Source organism: Anopheles ziemanni, chromosome 3 (assembly GCF_943734765.1).
Source record: "Anopheles ziemanni chromosome 3, idAnoZiCoDA_A2_x.2, whole genome shotgun sequence".
NCBI classification, from domain to species: domain Eukaryota; kingdom Metazoa; phylum Arthropoda; class Insecta; order Diptera; family Culicidae; genus Anopheles; species Anopheles ziemanni.
Genome location: NC_080706.1, coordinates 85092934 through 85114193, shown reverse-complemented (window position 1 = coordinate 85114193; position 21260 = coordinate 85092934). Strand labels below are relative to the sequence as shown.

Genomic DNA, 21260 nt, shown 5'->3' with positions numbered 1-21260 from the left:
GAAAAAGTTTACGCCGCCCGGAGTGTGCGGTGTTATGAAAAATTAATTATCATGCTGTTTGATTTAGTAAATGCATGCGTGTATAGTTTTTCACGCATCGCCTCCACCAATCCGTTGCGCAAATGAACTGCATCCATGAATGATTCAATTAAAATAACATTCTTAATGTACGGATTTAAATCCATCGCTCCTGCACCGCCCAAATAGGAGGCCCACGTTTCATTATGCTGGTAATGTGAAAATGCAAATTAGTTCCCATTTCTGCGTGCCTTGGGCAAAACGGTTCAATTTTCCAAACTGAAAACGGTCCGATTGATGAGACACGTTTGAAATGTATAATAGAAAAAGGCGCTGGTTGTGAAAAGCTTGGGAACGAAACACAACGCAACAGGTAAGCAGATGTGTGCGTGGCGTCCATTCTTTCCCAGTTTGAAGCACGACGTCTGCATTCGTCTCCCTTTCAAATTGGAATCGTTTTAAATTAAATGCTTTTTAGAATAATTGCCGGCGTACCGTAAACGGCAGCTCTTTAATCATTGTAACTAGTTTTTCCTCGACATGTTCCACTCTGAGCTCTCCTGTCTGACATAGCGAATGCCATTCTTCGTTTGTAAAACTCTCCTCGAGTCTTTCGACTAGGTAAAGGTGGAGGCGTTGGGCGGTGGGTATATTTAATTTAATTTCCTAAATAACACGCAAATCACCGGGATTCTCCGTAATCGTCTTTTCCCGGGCGTGTAATTTCCCAATCCTTTCTAACGGGCTGCTCGGCATAATCATGCAGATTGATGATAATCCTGTAGTCGGGCAGATTATGGGCGACATTGGCGAGTGAAGCGAAGAAAAGAAAGGAAGCACACGCGGGTGGAAACTTGTCCCATGTTCCGCCCCGAGGCAGGTGAATACTACACGGGGATAGCCGCATTGGATAACTTTTTGCATAAACCACCCCCTCCATGGCCTGGTTTTTGCTTTAGTCCGAAGTCGTTGCTCATCCGGCTCAACTTTTCGTCGTTCCGATGTATTTTTCCAACGTCGTGCCTCTTGTTCCGAACGAAGGTCAGCTAGTCTGTTTTTGGACAGTGTTAAAGATACCGTAGAGAAGGGGAACGTACAAAGGAAAAGGGACGCATGCTGAACAGGATGAAAACGGTTACCAATTTCAACATGATACCCTACCGAGAAGTACCGGTGGACATTCCGAGATGTCGTTCGATTGAGGTAGGAACGCGTGTGTCCACGACGACCTGGTGAACGAAAACGAGTCGGCAATAGACATCCTACCGTCTCCGACTGGGAAGTGTCTTCTTCGGATCAGCTTTTCAGCGTGTCCATCCAGAGGGTCTCTTTTGCGGAAATACAAACCCCCGACCTATCATGCTCTAGAGTGAGGTACGACGAAGAGATTGTTGATGCTTTCGTTTTTGTTTTGTTGTTGCTTGCTCTGACATTGAAGGGACGGAGACAGGCAGCAGGAAAAAGAGGAGAAAACGGTGGTACTCGCCCAGATTTTCCACCTCGCAGGGCAACGTGATGGTGTCGCCGATGATGGCCCGTATCGACTGCGAGCGGGAGGTGAACTTCGGCTGCACCATCAGCGGACTGTCGAGGAAGTCCGGATCCAGCAGCGTGTCCGAAAGGCTATTCCCGAACGAGGTGCCTGCAAATTGAAACCGAACCACAGTTAGTTGTATATATGTGTGTACTGCGAGCCATCCTTCATTCAGTCTCCCAAAAATTTGCGATAATCGATCACTGTGAGGCAGTCTCCTTCTATAACTGTACAAAAACGGCTGCACAGGACGCCATTTGGAGTCCAGTGATGTCCTAATTAAAATTGAATATGGCACGTACACTATCGTGTACACGGATACGCGGTTCGATACCGAGAAAAACCAGGATCCCATCGCCATCACTACGCGGGCTCGAATCTGGAGTGGACGATAACGAAACTATGGTATTAAAGTTCTGTGGAGTTTTTCGAAACTGGTTGCTACGATTCGTTTCCTCGTTTATTGGTTGTCGATCACTCATTGCTTTCTGTTTTGTTTCGAAACGTGATTTGTTGCATCAATCCGATCAACAGTGGTAACTCTCTCGAACGTGATAGTGGCAAGTTGAACGCCTACCAGTTCAATCTCTAACAGGACAAAGCCTTTGTATAGTCTCGTACTGGCCGAAATTAACAGTTTCTACAGTATCAGTATCAAACGATTCATTAAATCGAGCTGGAAAGTGAATTAAATTGCAATTTTGTTTCTATCTAATACCCTCACAAAATGGTCAACAAAAAGAGAAATCTTTTCATTATGTCACCTAAAAGGTGAAATGAAACATTGATGACTGACTGATAGCAGTCAAACTAGTTGCAAAAATCTGTCAGATTGTACAATCAAAACGAACGAAACACTACACGTCAACATTAAACAAAGTACTTGAGGAGTTACAAGTGTACCATTTAATCGAAAAGTAGTACTGCAAACGTAACCCACTCTCACGTGTTAAGCTTTTCCACAAAAGGCTAAAAGGCAAACCAGGCCACATGCCATCGTTGATTGTCATAGACACCAGAAACGGAGTGTGTCGGATGTGGAGACGGTATTCCGAGGCTTGTTAAAACTGACACACATTCCGGGAGGACGTAGGCTTCGACACTTCAGTCAATGAAAACCTCGGGACAGTCGGGAACTAGAGAAGTTAGGATAAAAAGTTAATTGGCACTAGTTCGGTCGCTCAGCAAATATGAAAGAGAAGTCCAACTGATCCTTTGTAGTCGTTTGCTATCGATGTTCTTGCTTTTACTCGAATGGTTTCATTCCCACGTGTTGTCGGGCAACATCCTTGTCGACTCCGGCCACCGATGGGCGTGTGCGTGCGATCGGCGAGTTTGTCAATATTTGAACAGTGATGATGTTTAACTCAGTTCCCATCGCTCCGGTGTCCTAGCAGTGTTCCATCGGGCCGATTGCATAAATAGCTGCGAGTGGGAAATAGTTTCAGCTTCCCTGCCCACCTGCTCATTCGTCCCCGCACATATACACCTAAACACAAAAACACACATACCAGAAGTTGGTGGGAAAATGGTCCTTTCGTAACGAACCGATCAACCTTTCGTCGATGGATGCCCGTTAGTCTGTTGTAATACGCGGTCGGAATCACGGTTCTGCTGTTCAATTTTCCTCTACTTGCCGATGTAACTTCACGGCGTCAAACGTGCCACCGAATGAGGCAGAACTTTTAAGGGAAAGAGAAAAGAACAAAACCCCAAAGGGACGTTGACGAAAGACTGACGCGGGAAGTTTTCGCGTCCTAATTCATCGAGTTGATCAACCACATTTTTCCACCAACTAGTTCATGAGCTGCCTTTTAAGCTCGCATTCGTTCACCTTTTTTAAGCCCGCTCGGGAAAAAGGCGTTTGCTTTTCTGCTGGCCAGTTGTTGACACGAAACATTTTCCATCAAGTGAAGTGCCTTGAATAACGACTTGCAACAATTTGACATAAAATTCAATTTTCTATTTCTACTCGTGCCTTTTCAGGTTTCTTCCTTTGCTCTTTGGCTACCTTTTCTGAAAAAAATGGATTTTGATAGAATTGGTTAAAATGGAAAACTGTCCGGGGATCCGAATAGAAGGGTACAAAAAACGAGTGTACGAATAACGCGGTGTGTTATTTTCAAACATATTTTTAAATGTTTTGATTTGAATTTAATTCGATTCCATATTGAAAATTTCCTTTCTCTTTCCACTCCGTATCCAATTACTTATTTTTCTTTCAGCAAAGTGGCATTTCGCTTACGATGCGCAATGATTTCTACCGCCAACATAATCTAAATGCAACCCTGACATTCCATGTTTTTTTTATAAAATATTAACTATTTATTTTATAAATAGATCAGGTTTACAAACAAAAATTTTCTTTAACTCTATCATCACAAATACAGTGCACACTTAAGGACATTTACATCGATCGCAGCATCATTGTTTCCACTGATGTGGATGATGTAGTTTGCAAACAAACGAAGGACAACCTTCCGCTGCGCAATGCTTATGTTCCCAAGCACTGGGAATCGGAGACACTCGAAGGACGACTGACACCCTGGAGCTTCATTTCTGATGCGCTGCTGCAGCAGGTCCCAGGCGGCAATAACGCGAGTGCATGAGGTGAACATGTGTTCCAGGGTGTCACACTCAACACAGAACATGCAGGAAGCCGAAGCCGTGCGTCCCATCCGCATTAGCAGCTCTCCGTGCGGGATCTTGCCATTCGCAAGCAAATATAGGGTGGATCTTTGCTCCGCTGTTAGATTGGTTCGGTGGATGTCGTTCCACACCTCTTTCCAGGTTGCCTTCGTATGGGACTGAATCCTGGCTGGGGGTAGTCTGTTCACTTGCAACCTGCTGTGGATAGCTGTTTTTTTGCCGTTATTGGAGTGTACGCCAGTTGCTGAACAACACACAAGTTTCCCGCACACAAGATGTGCTCCAAATGGGAGGCTCTGATGTTCTGCAACATAGCGGTTTGTGAGTAGGGCTGCTGTCATCACGGCTGGGATGTGTAGGTTTAAGCCACCACGGTCTCGTGGCAGGGCCAGCTGCTGGAGCGAGGCACGTATACCCCCAGATCCGTTCCAGAGGAGAGACCCGATCAAACTTGTCCCCTTGGCTATGTCCATTGCGCGAGGGCCACAGACTGACGCAACAAACCATTGCTTATGGAGCAAGAATGAGTTGAGCAGCGTTACCTTTTGCAGCAGGTTTAGATCTCTCACCCTGTGCAGCCATACCAACTGACGAAAGTGGTTGGTAACAGTATTCCAATTGTGGCCCACTGTTTCCCGGATACTGTTGGAGAACAGAATTCCAAGTAAACGGAGACGTTCTACGGTGTGCAGCCATGGCAGGCAGATTCTGTTCTCGGTTGTCACCATTCCGATGTCCAGAGCCGTGGTTTTAAGGACGTTTAACCTCCAGAAGTGACTCCAAAGGCCTCAATTGCCGCTCTCACCCGCTCGATTGTGGAAGGGGAAGTATTCACCACGGAGACGTCGTCAGCATACGCGTTGATCAAATCATCCTGATCGCGGCATATATCTTCGAGTCTCTTGATGAGGGGGTGAAGGTAGAGGATGAACAGGTGCATTGACATGGGATCTCCTTGTCGCACGGAACGTTGGATGGGATAGGCAGATGATAGGGAGCCATTTACAATAACACGGGACAAAGATTGCTCACCAATTTTCCTCAAAGCCGCACTAGTGCGGGATTAAACCCTAATGAATCCATCGTTCCAAACAGGAAGCCCCTGTCAACACGGTCAAACGCCTGCGAGAGATCGAAACAGACAAGTTTTGCACACTTCTTCTTCCGTTTGAGTTCGAATATTCTCTCCTTAACAGAGAGCACAGCTTGGAAGATATTGCAGGGTTTATTGCTACACTTCTGCGACGGTGAAATGATCTGCCACCTAGCAATAATCCTCTCAAGCCGCTGCCTCAGAATTCTGGAAAGCAGCTTGTAGTCAGTGTTAAGCAGAGACATCGGACGGTACGAAGATAGTGTGCACCCATCTCCCCTTTTCCTCGCAAGCACTAAGACCCCATCGACAAAGGCCGCCGGGAAACGACCGTTGAGAGCCTCGTTGAGAATCAATATGATTTCTCTCCAAATTATCCCAAACGTTCGCTGATAAAATTCAATAGGAATTCCATCCGGCCCAGGAGACTTTCCAGATTTCGATTTTCCAATTGCATGAAGGACATCACCGTAGGTGATCTCATCCATGCAATCGTTGTTGATTTCGCAATCTTCGGGGATTAGACGATGACAGGCAAAAGTATCGTCAACGTTTGTTGTCTCGTCGGTGTATAACTCCATGTGGTACGTTTTTATTTTTTTTGTACGATCGACCTCGAAGGCGACCTCTCTGACCTTTTGTTCCCATCCCGCATGTGATCCCCTGAGAGGATCAACAGACCAAAGTTATCCTGCTCTTGACGATGGACTCAAACGGGATACAATTGACATGGTTGCCCACCAATTGATTTACTCCCGTTTACTACCCCCTAAAAACCTTCCCGAAACACTCGCTGGAAGCTGTGCGTTTGCAGTAGCGAGGTCGCGTCTGGCATCCAGCTCCTGCTCGTTGACCTCCTCGAGCACGCGTAGCATCGCCTCGTTTCTACGCTCGAGCACTTCATGGTTTCTTCGTCGGACAGTCCTGTTCCGCAGCCGTCGGATGCGTTGGAAAATATTTCGATGTTCTCTGTTCCAGGCTACTCTTGCATTAGGCGCCATTGCATGAAGCCGGGCAGCCAGAGCCGATCGATGTCTCGGGATGCCCCCAATTCGCCTGGGCCGATTCTGTCCCCGTCTCCCCGCCGCCTCCGCTGCGTCTGCTCTTGTCGCTGCTGCTGCTGCAGTAGCTCGTTCTTGCTGCTCGACTCGCCATTCGTGCTGTAGCACCCTGGTTTTTTCCGAAGCTGCTGTTGCAATGCGATTCCACGACTCGCGACTATGAAGCATATACGCTTGCAGGTTGTCCGCTGAGACGGGGATCAGCCCGAACCCACACAGCAAACGGTTGCGAACCTCGTCAAACCTAGGGCATTCGAATAGCACGTGCTCTGCCGATTCGACGACCCCTGTACATCTGATGCAGTCCGGGGATTGAGCAAACCCCTTCACGAACAAAAATTCGTGAAAGAATCCGTGACCCGTGAGTACCTGAGACAGGTGAAAGTTAACCAGCCCATGACTCCGGGTTGCCCATGGCTCTATTTCGGGTAGAAGACGATGCGCCCACTTTACGAACCGGCTAGCTGACGTCTGCATGGCGATGTCATCTCACTCAAGTTGCCACCTCGAGTATGTGACAGTTCGTTGCTCCTTTCGTATATCTTTTGCCGCTCTTCTCGTTTAACTTCTGGCTTCGTAGCATCGGTGGTCCTCGTTGATCAACAAGCATATAGGTGGCATGCTTGCTACAACGCTGGCAACCTCATATCTCACACTCCGGAAACAGCTAGCGACCATCTTAGTTGACATGCGGTCCACGCGGTTTAATAGTCTGCGGTTGCTTTGGATATTCAGCGCTGAGTACCAAGCTGGCACCGCATACCGCATTATGGAGGAAGAAACGCTCGCCAATGTTCTCCTACGGGTACTAGATAGGCCACCGTGGTTTTTCAGTAGATACTGAAGAACCCTGTTCACTTTGGTGGCTTTCTCCGTGACGTGTATAATATGCGGTGTCCACAGGAAATGGTCCTCGATCTTGACACCCAGGTATCGAGTACTGCGCTGCGAACTGATGACGACGTCCCCGACACGAACAGGAATGCGCGAATGTCCACGCCGCAGGCTACTCACCATCACAATCTCGGTTTTGTCAACCGCCAGCGATAACGAGTGATCCTGTATCCACCGCTGCACCGAGGTGATAGCACGACTAGCTTCATTGGCTGCTTCCTCCGGTGTGCGACCAGCGACGGTCAGCACAAGGTCGTCGGCAAACCTCACGATGGATGATCCCGCTGGCAGCTCCACGTCCAGCACACCGTCGTACAATGCGTTCCACAGCGTCGGACCCAATATCGAGCCCTGTGGCACCCCAGCTGTGACTGCACGCGATCTGGTCCCCGTATCAGTGGCGTAATGGAGCACTCTGTTTTCGAAGTAACTTCGGAGGATCCACATCAAGAAGTCGGGTGTCTGCTTGTTGTGAAGAGCCTCTCCGATCACGCTCCAACTAGCCGAGTTGAATGCATTTCGTACGTCTAATGTCACTACCATGCAGGATCGCGGATCTCGCTGATTGGTCCGCCCAAAAGACATTGCATGTCTGCCTCTAGTCACCACCTCCTAGATCGGCTCCACCGTCGATCTCCCCTTTCGGAACCTCCCCACACACCCTTGTTTCGTTAATCCGTGTAAAGTCCTCGGAGAAACGCCTCTGAAGGAGTAGCATTTCTCCTTTTATACGGTTGATATTGACCAACTCGATCTAACTTCGCATAGAGAATGTTATGCTGCAAGCGAAACATGGAGTATTTTTCATTCGTTTTCCATCGGAAGAACGATTTTATTTTTGGTTTGGCGAAATAAATTCACCATTCCATCAAGGAGCCAAAGCTCCTTCGCTGTTTTGTCCAATAGTTCCACTTACATCTAAACTCCTCTATGTTTTCGGCTGTCAAGATATGTGGCCGAAGTTGCCAGTATCCATTTTGCCGCATCCGAGGTATGTTTGGAAGGCAGATGCGCACCGTTAGCGCCTTATGGTCCGAGAAAGACAATACGTGCATGTCTGTTGCACGCAGTTGATCCTTCATGTCCTTAGAGACGTAGCAGCGATCGATGCGAGAGCCCGAACCACGTGTGATGTGAGAGAACTCTACAAAGTTTCCTTTGAGAGCCTCCCAGCTGTCACACAACTGCATACTGTCAACAAAGTTTTGCAAAGTGAGACTCGTATTCCCTATACCCGTCGCGTCCTTGGACTTCAGCACGCAGTTGAAATCCCCTGCAAGGATGACCGGTCCCGGTGCATTCCGCAGGTAGTACGCCAACGAGCGGTTGAAAAAGAGTTCCCGCTCAGCTCTGTTTTGACTTCCCGAAGGAGCGTAAATGTTGCATAGCGTGGAAGAATTCTCAAGCCGGACGCAGATTAGTCGTGAGTCCAAGCTACGTTCGACGTGAGAAAATTTTTAGTTCCCCGCAAGGCGATCGCTGTACCTCTCCTTGTGTGATTAATGTTTATTACAACATTGTACCCAGGGAGCACTAAGTCTTTGACAGAAACTTCTTGTAGGAAGATTATGTCTGTGTCAAGAGTGCGTATAAATGTCCGTAGTGCATCTAATTTGGTGGAATTGGATATCGCATTGATGTTTATCGATGCGATCGTCATTGATGTCAACAACTCATCCATCTCCACCCAACTACTGTGCGTCCACTTCCATTACCCCAGTCGGTTTCGCTGCCGTAGCGTTGGTCTTTTTGGGAGGTCGACCTGGCTTACGCTTGATCGGTTCCTCCCCCACGTCGCTGTCCGTCTGTTCGTCCGTTTTTCTCTTACCTGCCACTGTTTGCCAGGAAAGGGATGAAGGTGTAGCGGAAGGTGAAGGGACACGAGGGGTTTTGAAATTCGATGAGGCATCGGCGTCCACCTGAAGTCCGGTGTTGTCCATCTTGGTGCTGCTCGATGCTGCCGGTACGATCAACGCACTTGCCCGGATGAAAGATGCCACTGCCGGGACGGTCCGTGTACTAGCCGCAACGCTGGTGAAAACGGTGCTGAAAATGAACCATAAAGTAGCATGATTGAAAACAAAAGGGTAAGTTCAGCTGCGCGTGGAGTTGAACTCGATAATCAATCGTGTTCTATCATTAAATAGTGAAAATAGGACAGTGAAAGGAAATGGCCGATAAAAAAATAAATGAGAATTGTCCGATAAAACGGACACAAATTTTCGCCGGCATTCTCATCAACTGCTGATTAAATTACCGGAAGGCTCGAGAAAGATGTCGGTATGGAAAACAAATCGCCAATGGCATCGTGAAATCGTTATAAAATCGTAGTAAAATTCGAGAAGAAAACACAAACGCAAACGGAACAAAAACAGGCAAACAGTGTTCCGTTTTTGAACTTTTGATTGTTTGCCTTGCTTCGTTGTAGTGTGCCTTGATTTGGCTGATTCTAAATTTTCCACTACCAAACCCAGGTGTGCCACGTGTGCCAACATTCGCCCGAAAAGGCCAGCTCTTCGTGCGCTTCAAAGGGCCGGCGCAAACCAAACACAAACAACACAAAAGCAGCCTCCCCAGCAAACATACCGAATGCAAACTCTCCTTCTCCGCCAGTGGTCGGGAAAAGAATTAAAAGGAAACTCATAACACCTTCACTATGGGAAAATTGCAGCAGCTCCGAGGTTGCAGGTGCCTCGCCAGGCGGACAGACGTTCTCCCTGAGAGACGTTCTCCCTGGTATACCATTCCTCTCCGACACAAGAACCGACTGGGGGTTGTTTGGCGTGTGATACATTGAAAAACCTTTCCGCATGCATTAAGCTCGATGCTATCAATTTAAACAGCATAATATTTTACTATGATGTCGGTTTTTGGCGCAACGCGGGAACGGCGAGGATTTTTCCTCGACTTGCAAAATCCCTCAATCCCCTACCGTTCAATCTGCAACAAACAACCGAACAGTCGAGAGGGGGCTATAAATATTTCCATTATCACACACGACTTACTTTCGACTCCCGAAAAGCTAACCGACAAACATTCAACCCAATATAATCACGCGCTCGTCAAGCCGTATCTCGGGCGACAGTGGGGAGTGAAAAGGAAAATCGAAATGAAATAACTCGAAAGGACATACGACTCAAATTTGGGAACGTGGTAGTTTGGTGGTTTTTCCCGAACTCCATATGGAAAACCCCAACGCGCTCCGTTTTATTCCAATAAATTATTCAAATGTTAATTTGAATGGCTTCGCGTATCGATGTAAAGCGAAAAAGCGTTCCTTAACCAGGCAATCAGGACTCACTCCAAGGAATGGGTCGGTGTGTTTTATGTTTTTACCCTTTTTTATTTGGTGTGTTTCTGTTGAGTTTCTCCCCGTGAAACCAAACAACTTCGGGTGATTAAGTACGATATACGAAGTGTGGCATATGTTTTCCCACCTTCTGCGTCGCGGGAAAATTGATCTACCATGCAAACGTTGGAAAATGGTGTTATTGTGCGCCATAGTCATAGTTTTTCAGCCGCAATTTTTCGTCCTGTCATCCACGCGCATACGTTTGCGATTGCCAATCCTGGCCTGCTTCAACGCTCGCTGTGCAATGTGGGTTAATTAAATATTGAAATTATTATTTATTTTCAATAATGAATAAATCTTTATTGAAACTGGCTCGAAACGAGCGAGAGCTGGTAATGGAAAGCAGACAATAGGCAAGCAACTGTTTCCGGTGTGGTTGTGTTTGTGTGATTTTCCGGTGTGTAGTTTTCCTCTCTCCGAAATCCCGACACCAATTTATTACCGCTCCGAGGAGAAAAAAACGGGTCAGACACATTTTCCACCCGAATTATCTGATGTGAGTACGCACGATTCCATGAAATGCGGAGCACAAATTGCGTTCGGGGTGAGCAGAGGGATGGTGGTACCATCGTCGTAATTACTGGAAAGTGTGGTCTTACAAAAGTGTGAAATTTACGTGGTCTCGAGACAACAAACAAGGAATAATGAGATTTATCTTTAGGCTGTGTAATGGAGTTTCGATTTTAACAATTTAACAACATGAAATAATTTAACAGTAAAATCCCATTTATAAACTATACAGGTAAGAAAGTAGCATACAACTAGAACACGTAATAATTCCTGAGTTTTACTTATAGTCCCTCACAATTTCGATAAGTGCATTGATTCGCATTTCTAAAGCTTCGTTTGGGGAAAAGAGGCAGCCATTACCGCATTACCGGCCGCAGTTAGGGCTTCAATTCAAAGATTTGCATAATCAATGAACATATTCCAGTGTGCCGAGACAAGTACTGTAATACAAGAGAAGAATAAATGCATATACTGACTTGCAATCTATAGAAAACAGTTCAATACTGTCTAGATAGTTTCATCTTTGCGTGTTGTGCACAACAGAATCAAACATAGTTATAAAAACGGCCAGAATCAAACATAGTTATAGATTAAGCAACTTCAACGGAAGTAACCTTAACTTTCTTTACAAAACATTATTCGTGCTTCGTAACCTATTTCAATTTCGCCTCGGTCTAATAGCGCTTCATGCATCACAACATCCAACAATGTGATGCATGATACATGTAAGTAGGGTGACGTAAACTTTTGTGCCATCCTGTTCTGCTATCGTATGTTAAGAATACTGTGCGAAATACCCTTCATATATCAAACATATCAAACTGTATGAGTTTTACTCCGAACTGACCAACAGCTTTTTTACGTATGAACTAAAATTCCTACCTGCCTCTTGGCCCCAGAAATAACTCTAACTGTCTGCACCACGATCGATAAATTTGCAGATAGTGCAATGAGAAGCCGAGCCGACCAGTCCGTGTTAATAATCAAGTACAGCGGCGCCACCAAATGGAGTATCACGCTTCGAGAGTTAATGAGCGTTTCCCGTAGTTCGAAACCACTGGGCCTGGAGATTTTCCAACAATTTCTATGATTCTCCAAAGGTAGTTTCGAGTGTGCATCGATTCGGATATTTCCCACGCATTATTTCTTGCTCTCTCGTTAAAGCTGGTGTGTTTCGGAAGGTTTGCTACGATTCACGAAATGCTGGCACGTTGGATGGTACGATGGGTTAACTGATTGAACTCAGGGCGAGGTACTATGGGCTCCAAGCACTGACGAAATGTTAAACTTTCCCCAGACAAGGAATCCATCGCAATCCCGGTGTGTTGAGCAGAGGGAAAAGGTGCGATGAGATATTTGTGCTGGAACGATACTCGGCAATGTGCAGTCTTTACATCGTCGGTGAACTTCTTGCGCTCGAGTCTTCCCCGCATCGCCAGTAGAACGGGTAAAGACCGCAGATGATACTCTGGTCCTGGCTTGATGGACCGTTGCGTGGCGTGGAGTATTTTAGTAATTCGATGTTTTCGCCGGTCGTATTTGTTACGCTGCGGACGTAGGAGGTAAAACCCTACGCCTGGGCTTACAGCCATGCTCTGAAACCTGAGTCAAACGGACTGAGGACGGAGTAATATGGCAGAAAAAAGGGCGGGGGCTCGACGGATGGAAGCTGGCACGATAACAAGGAGCGCTAGCTGCTATCGAGCGGCTCGGCGTGAAATGTAATCCTTTTATTTTGTAAATATTTGTACAACACGTGATTCTCATTTCTTACAGGCATTCTTCAAATTTTACCAACCCGCCAAAGGTTTCGCATGCCGACGAGTACTGCGCACTGCTTCTCCTTCTTTGTGGACAGACAGTTTTTGTTGCCCCTGGGTTTTCGGCAAGGGAATCCGGATTAGACAACTCGATTCTGACAAGACAAACAAGCGGCGCGATGTTGCCGGAATGTCGGAAGGCTTTAATAACTTAGGGGAAGATTTACAGTTTGTATGTTGAACATGTGATGCTTTCGTTTTTTCTTTAGATTTTTTTTTGCGTTTACTTGCTTACATGTACAGGATATTTACAGGTTACAGGATATTCAAGCTTACCTCCCTCCCCCTCCCAAGTTGGTTTAGGAAAATTAAAAAAAACCCATTTTATTAAAACGGACAACTCCGCGTCAACTCCTGACACGATACGGCCTCATTGTTTGGTAGGAAAAAAGCTGTCGATATTTCGTTTTTTATCAACCCAATTTCGCGCATTAAGTTTCCCAGGACGCCTTCATCCCTATGTTCCTCCCCGTCCTCAGGATAATCCATAATTAGCTATGCAAGCTAACACCCTTTAGAATTTTGGGGGTATTTTCGTACAACAGAAAAATGGATCGCCCCGAAGATGGAATATGTGGTCGGAGTCAAATTTTTCATCATTTCTTTCTTTTTTTCAAAAATTTGAAGTCAAATTTTTCATCATTCATTCAGTCTTTCTTTAAAGACTCTTCTTTTGCCAGGGTTCAGGTGCTGGGCCTACGTGGAATGCATCTTTTTGAAAAAGGGTTTCTGAATGTAACGTAAACGCAGAGTAAACACCTAAATCAGCGATGTCCGGACATCGTACGACCTAGCGCACAGTGGGATGTGGGCCTTCAAGCTAACGGACTTTAGATAACATTGGCATGTGCTGAGGTGCTTTTAATTTTATTTCTTTTGAAATATGTATCAGGATGTAAACTTGAGATCGTAAACTTAGAGAAAGCGAGTTTTAACGCTTTGAGAAGAATATTTAGCAAAAAGAGGAAGAAACGTTAAAGCTGGTTTTTGTTCTTAGCTAGTTTTGTTCGTCGACGTTATATGTTGAACACTTTGTGTGCCAACCTGATCGGAGTTAGAGGCTGATTTTTAAATGCAAATCGGCTGATCCCAAACCAATCCCGGCCTCAAATTATTGGTTCTTTGTGAATTTGCACAGAGCAAATATTTGTCTTCAATTAAAATATCATTCAGCCCCGTCGATCCTCTTTCAGCTGATGCGTTACCATTTTTGCAAACCCTCCTTTCGTACCTTATCTTATTCGGACAACAATGTGCCGTTAGGATCGCGCGAGCATAATATACGAAAGCTTTTCGACGCCAAACCTCGAACAGGTTGTGATATCAAAATTGACAGGTCGATTGTTTTGGTACACGCGAACATTCAATTACGGCCGTTCAGGCAAACCCAAGCGAACCCGTGCTGATTGAAGGACTCTATTTGCCAAAGTTTTGTTGGTGGGTTCATTAGCTGCGCGTATTTAACAATCAAACATTTATTGCATTTTTGTTCACAAACCTGTTTGATATAATTGAATATTTTTTTCAAAAATCCAAGGGTTTCATGTAAAAATAACGGAAACGGTTATTATAGAAATGATATTCTTTTGAGGAGTTTATTTCCTACTCGAAACGCTTACGAATACAATTAATAAAAAAGCAGAGGAAAAGATAAATCAATGTAATCTTCACTATGTCGTAAATTTACAAATACTTAAGGGTAATTGACAATCTCGCCTAGTGCAATTCTTTGCAACGGAATGTAAACTAGGTTCTTTAAGTGAAAGGCCGATTTTCTTCACGGACCAACACGGAAACGACATCAGCTGACTGGTGAAAGGAAACCCCATCTCCATCAAATTACGAAATCATTGCGATACGAAGGTGTGAGACGTTAATGATGACGGAGAACCCCTACCGGAAGGTGAGTGGAAAACGCGGGTGTCCTTCGACCTGCGGAGGAAGCAGGTTTGTTATTGTTGAAGGATGTCTCTTCTCGTTTTGTATCGGCGCGCCACACGACATGCTAAAAATTAATGATCTGGAGTGATTCGCTCGCTCTCGGGGGGAATATGATACGACAACAAAAGCAAAGCCACGACGGACGGCACGATGGGCAAGTGCGAGTACCTTTTAGTCTGAGATATTTTTCTTCTACTTTCCAATGTTCACTAATTGGACTGTTACAACTTAAAAAGACGTCATCAATTTATCGTAATCAATTTATAATAGTTCGTTTATGAAATTTCCATCAATTGCAAAGGATAATTGAAGGGAGTTTATTGAGTTAATATCTTGTTATTCAGAACACGAAACACGATAACTACGAACTAATTTAAATTCATGATTTTGTGTTAAAACTATACTAAAATGAGACTGGTTTAAATTTCAAAAATTCTTTCCTTATTTTGGGAAGTACAAATGCAGACTCATAGTGCCTACAAGATCTTCTTAACCAGGTATCATTATGTTGCTACCTGCTAGCCGAAAAAGGCAATAGTTAGCAGGAAAAAGTGGCGAAAAGAACATGATTCGACGCAGGCAAATAATGATAGATCGTTTTGACTTCCGCGTTGAAGCATTTCTACATTTGGCTCTGGCTTGAACAAGAAGCTGCAAAACTTCCACACCACTTTGTCATGCTCACGAATGTTGTCTTCTCCGAGAAGGCGGTTCGGTTAGTTGGAGCCATTATCCTGATTTAAATTGCGTTGCTTTATCAAACGACAATGTTCTCTGTCTTCTGTGTATACGTGGGTGTGCCTCTCGGTGTCTTTTTACCCCAGCTGGGTAGAAGAAAGGACTTGGTTTTGAATCGGAGTCCTTCGCCCTCCCTCGGTTGTAAGACTTAACACACTCATTTCAAATGATCAAGGACACTTATTGGAACCGAGGGACCTGTCAGGACTTTCGCCTCCTTTGATCACGTCGCGAGCTGCATCAGAAGTTGATGATGTTTGATTTGTTTCCTTGTTAGTCAGAAACGCTCAGGAGATTGCGACCCCACCGGCTGTTTCCGATGAGTTTGTTTGTACTGTGCCGATCCGGTCTGTTCGTCTGCCAAACTGTTTGGGCAAACAACATTAACAACGGCGCGTCTCAAGGTGTCGTCGGGCTGCGTGAGTGTCACCATGGGTCAACCGGTTCGACCTTGTACCATAAGCAATTATTGATATCGGCCTCGAGTTCATGTAGGATCGAGCAGGTCCAACACCAACCAACTTTGGAAGGCGAAGACGGATGAACATTGTCCTGTCAATATTTGAGTTCGTAACGGGAGGTCGATGCAGCTGATAGAAACAAAAACTGCTCTCTTCACCCGAGCCTTGGCGTTGCGAGGAGGGTTTCCTTCATTTATTGGGAAACGACCGAGACTTAAAGAACGAACAGTAGGAAACAATTCGCCAGACAGCATAATCAATATCGAATTGGTGCTGCACTTCATCGGTGGTCGAAGGTCTTCTTCGTTAAGGTAAGAACTTAAATATAGTTTATTTTGCTCTGATTAAAAGGTAGGTTGTGCAGCTTAAGAAAATTGAAATATAATCAAACGAAAGAGAAGCTCGGAAACACGCAACAAGCAAAATACATTCGAAATCTACGTAACGCCAGTGTCATGGGCAATCCAATACGCAATAAATAATGTTCAAAACCTAGATTATGATAAAAACTAAGGGTGATACATTGCTCTCCATATTAATGATGGCTAAATCCGTTGTTTCAGATATTAGACTACACAACACAGTCCCTCTGCCATTAAACAAAGGTCTATCGACCCAGTTTCATCTCCTTATTTTCCGTTTCTCCGGGTGTCATGGAGAGTAGGCAAAAAAAAGTACAAACTCAAACCATTTTCCAACTAGTACACTTAATAAATTTATATACTCACTTCCGTGTCATTAGTTTCGAAGCGTTTGAATTCATATGAGTTTGGGAGCGGAGGTTTCTACCGTTGTTATGCTGTATACCGGTTTTTTATGCTCTCGTGTCTGGAAGCTTTTTCGTTCGTTTTTGTCGAGAAAAAATATAGTAGCTGGCATCCCAGGCCGGGTCTCATTCACAAAACCAACCAATGGTAAATATGATGGCGGTGTATGGATGACAAATTAAAAATTTACGTTACAAAATATCTCTCTGTTTACCAGGTGAAATGGGATAATGTCATATACATAACCTCGCATTTGCCAAATGTTTGCAGGAAAGGTGAAAGTCAGGACGGAAGGGGCGACCCAGAAAAAGAGGACAATGTCGGGAGGATATTGACGCATAGTTATTCATGATGATGGTTTAAACATTGAAAAAAGACTCGTAGTATACGCTTTATATGTATAAATTTTTAAATTACATTAAAGATTGCGTTGTGAATATGTTGTGTATTGTGAATATAATACTCTCACGTATGCACTACCGCATACATGTAACAAAGGAGATTTGTTCGGTGGGGATTTTCCGCCTAGGGACATTGTTCCGCATTGTATGAGGTGAAAAGTAAAGTTCAGGTGTCACAGTGAACAGGGTGTTGTGTCCTCTTGTGCCCCGCACACACGCACACATAGTGCCCTACTGGCACGGTGAACTTCAGAGGTTTGGCTGATCAGCTAATGTGAAAATCCGGAATGCAACCGGAATAGAGGAATATAACGAAAAAATCTCCATTCACACATCAACGTCGGGGAGAAGTTAGTGAGTTTTACAGTTGGGGTGCCTCGAAGTGGGTGAAGGGAGAGGGTGGTGGACGCGGCCGGAACAAATGCAAAATGCATCACGCAACATTGATACGAGTTGGGGCAGGATCTGATTCTGTAATCCCTAATCCTCCGTCCGAAGTTCAAATGACCGGTGGAAAAATTGGGAATCCCATCAGCTTACGTACTTTTCCCCGGTACTTGTCCGTTTAAACATCATGGTGCCGTTGGGGGAAGGGTATACGAGGGAGGAAACTCTTCCTCACCTAGTCCGCAGTTTCGGGCTTCTTTGTATAGGTTGGCACCACCGAAGGCTTTTGCGCCGCTCCTTTTTTATCTGTCGCTCTTATCACTCAACACGCATTGGTCGGGAAATCAACGTGCAAATCGGAAAATGCGTTGAAGAGAGGGAGAAGGTAGATAACAGCAGCTTTTGGCAGATAATCGATCACTGTTCGGGTCGATTCGCTCCACTTTCTGGGACCATCGGGGGGTTTTATTTTTGGGTGAATGTTCGGTGACGCACTTTTCGTACGTGTGCTTGGGCAGCGTGTATGTGTACTCCATGAACTGAGCCTGGAACCTATCCTGGGAGAGAGGTTGAGTGGTTAATTAATTTAGTTATAGATACAGTGCAGCCGCTGCAATCGGTGAGAATGCAACATGACGCTTTTCAGCCGATAGTGGGGATTACATCCACCAACCGCAAAAAGCTTTTCCTATCGGGGTAGAGAAGACCAGACCGAAGAGAAAAAAATTCAATAGTCAGAAACGAAACCAAAGAAAAACGAACGAAATTGAAATTGAATGTCCCATCTCTACTACGCACAACATAGAAGAACAGTAAAAAAAGTACTAGTAAAAGCACAAAAAAAAAGTAAAATTTACTCGTTCCTCTCCCACTTTTCTTTCTTATTTCAGTTCAGTTTGGTCTCCTCGATGCATGATTTCATGAGAATCCTAGCAATTAATTTCAGCTTCAAAATGAAGACACCCTTGCTTTCTGAGAGAAATAACAGTATGTTCATTCGAAGCAATGACTACATCCAAATACAGTCCTGTAGCGCGCAGTTCGTCGCCTGTCCCTTGTAGAAAGCGTACACGAACGCATTCATGACCAATTTGTTGCTCTCGGAAATAACGAGTTTTTGTGAACACCACGGATGTACCGAGCAATCTTGGTGCGATGGAACCTGCTCGGTTTGGTAGATGAAGCACTTTGGTGACATTATTCTAACGGCTTTTCTTTGCAAGAAAGTTACCGAGAATCGGTTATACTGGAGTCCGAAAACATATATTTATGTTCATTCATGCGGGATTTGATACAAGCGAGGGACACAAATGTGCGTGTTATGATTTTGCACGAACGTAACGACTATGCTAATTTAAGGAAGATATTGTCACACTCCAAAAAACACAGATTTTATTATTCGATAATGTTCCTTCTAGTTTTGATTAAATATAAAACGTTACTCGAAGCACGCAAAGCCAGAATTGCAAACACTGCAATGAAAGCATGTAAACGCTCAATTCAATCGTTTTCCTCTGGCAACTGTCGAAGCAAATGCGTGTCTTCACTATATACACCCATGCCGCGAAACTTCCCCGGGCCAGTCCTTTTTTATAATAAAGGACTTTTTCTTTATCGCCAATGATGCTTCCTCCCGCCGGAAAGTGTTTTATCCATTATGCTGCACACTATCAGCGAGCGTCTTTGCATGTGTGTGTGTTTGTGTCTGTGTAAGTGTATACTCTACAAGGCAAGCATTGAAAAGGAGCATTATACCGTCTTGGATAGCTGGAGGACATCATGTGAAAATTGTACGTTTTTTATGCTTTTCCTCTTTGGTCATAGAAATACTAGCTATCGTGCCACGTTTGCTTTAACTCAGCATTTTCTACCTCTGTGTCGATACTTCTCGGTTTCCCCGTTCCCCTTCTCGGTTGCTTCAATGTTTTCCCTTATGCTGCAGCTTCTGTGCCTGCGTTTCGTGTCATTCTTCTGTTTCGCACGGCTGCTTAGCACAGGAGGGTTCAATGGTTGCTACTGACGTGACTTTCTTCGACACTATCTCTACCAATGATGAGCTTCCAGCCTGCCAGGAAGTTATTATCAGAATAGATTGCACTTACCGACCGCGCTAGTTGCAACTTGTGCCGTGAACGTGGTAGCGAGAAAAATCCCAGAAAGTGCATCGTTGAGTGCTGGAGAATGAGATCGCAAAGAGGGAGCAAATTTAGGGATTGGATCTTGCGTTTACGTTTATACTTTGCTTCACTGTGGTTAAATAATTTGTTTTAATAATTAGCATGCTTTTTTAATGTTAGAGATTACAATTTTCACGATTAATTTTTTATATTGACATGATTATTACAGATTGCTGTTTCTTTAATGTTTTAATTTAAATACCATAAATGCTGTCTGGCACGTTTTGATCGTTTACCTATTGCAGATTTTTGTTCATTTGCAGGTACCACTGTGAAACGTAATTCTGCAATATTTGCTGTGAGAATATTATGCTTTCGTCACGCCCCTGAATTCAGGTTCCAAAGCACTTATTGGGGCTTTAAGGTGTGAACATCAACTCATCGCACCGAATTCCCTAGTTGAGCGACAAAGAACGTTCAACGTTTCATCTTCTACATTAAAATGCAGTTTAAATCTCATTTTTGATAGCTTTGCCCTTCGGATGCTGCTTTGACACTGTCAATAATTGTGATTCAAAATCGATATCGCGTAGCTGCTCCCCAAACGCTCTGATTCTTCATATTACCATTTGCTTTCATTTCAGTTTGTCGTATACGTGCATAAAAATAAAGGATTCTTTATGGTGTATTTTTCTGGATTTTTACTCGTCTCCTCATTTTCGTTAAACAGTTCCCAGTTTAACAGGGCGCCATGCGGGGCCATATAAAAATGAACTGCTTTTTATCGCCTCGGTGAATATTTGCCATTTTCCCACTTCGTTGCAGTCTGCACCGTTCAGCGTGAATGCTGCCAATGGGAAAACATTATCGGAGATGTTTGGTGTCCTTATCACATTACCAATGCACCAGTACAGCTTTTCCAGCCGCATCTTCGTCATTTCCTAGGTTTTCCCTCGAACATAAAGCGATCGTTTGTAGACGGTAAGAGCTTGGGATACGGATCCCTCGTCGCTCCACGGCGCCATAAATTTGACGAATTTCTGTTCAACCTAGACGTCGTCTGCTTGTCCCTGCTGTTTTCCACCACTGGATTCATCGTCAACCCGCCCATCGACGATGATTCGGGCGGATAAAGTCAATCGTGGCAAGCGAATTCCTGACGTAATCAATAATAACAAGCGAAAAACACAATTCGTTTTAGTGCTGATCCCATACGGGTAATTTTATAACATTTTTAGTGTTTCCTGGTGAGAGGGTGCGGTTACAAGCCTTCTTTATTTAAATTCGATTTTATTCAAAGTTGATTCGTTCGTTATCCTTTCATCTATTGGATGGCTTAAGTCGATATTAGTTATGTATATTTTTTATCGGCTACGCCACTTTTACTTTACTGGATGCGGTGGATAAATGATTGGCAAAAAATTTAACAAATCGAAGGACAAAGAAAAGGAAACGAAAAATCGGCGAAATAATCCTGACGTGGGTAGCAAAAAAATCAAATCCATCGTGGACAATCG

General features: G+C 44.6%; 1 pseudogene; it reads right to left on the bottom strand.

The window, feature by feature from the left end:
* Positions 1-21260, bottom strand: part of LOC131285682 (uncharacterized) — a 52259-nt pseudogene that overhangs the window by 10240 nt on the left and 20759 nt on the right.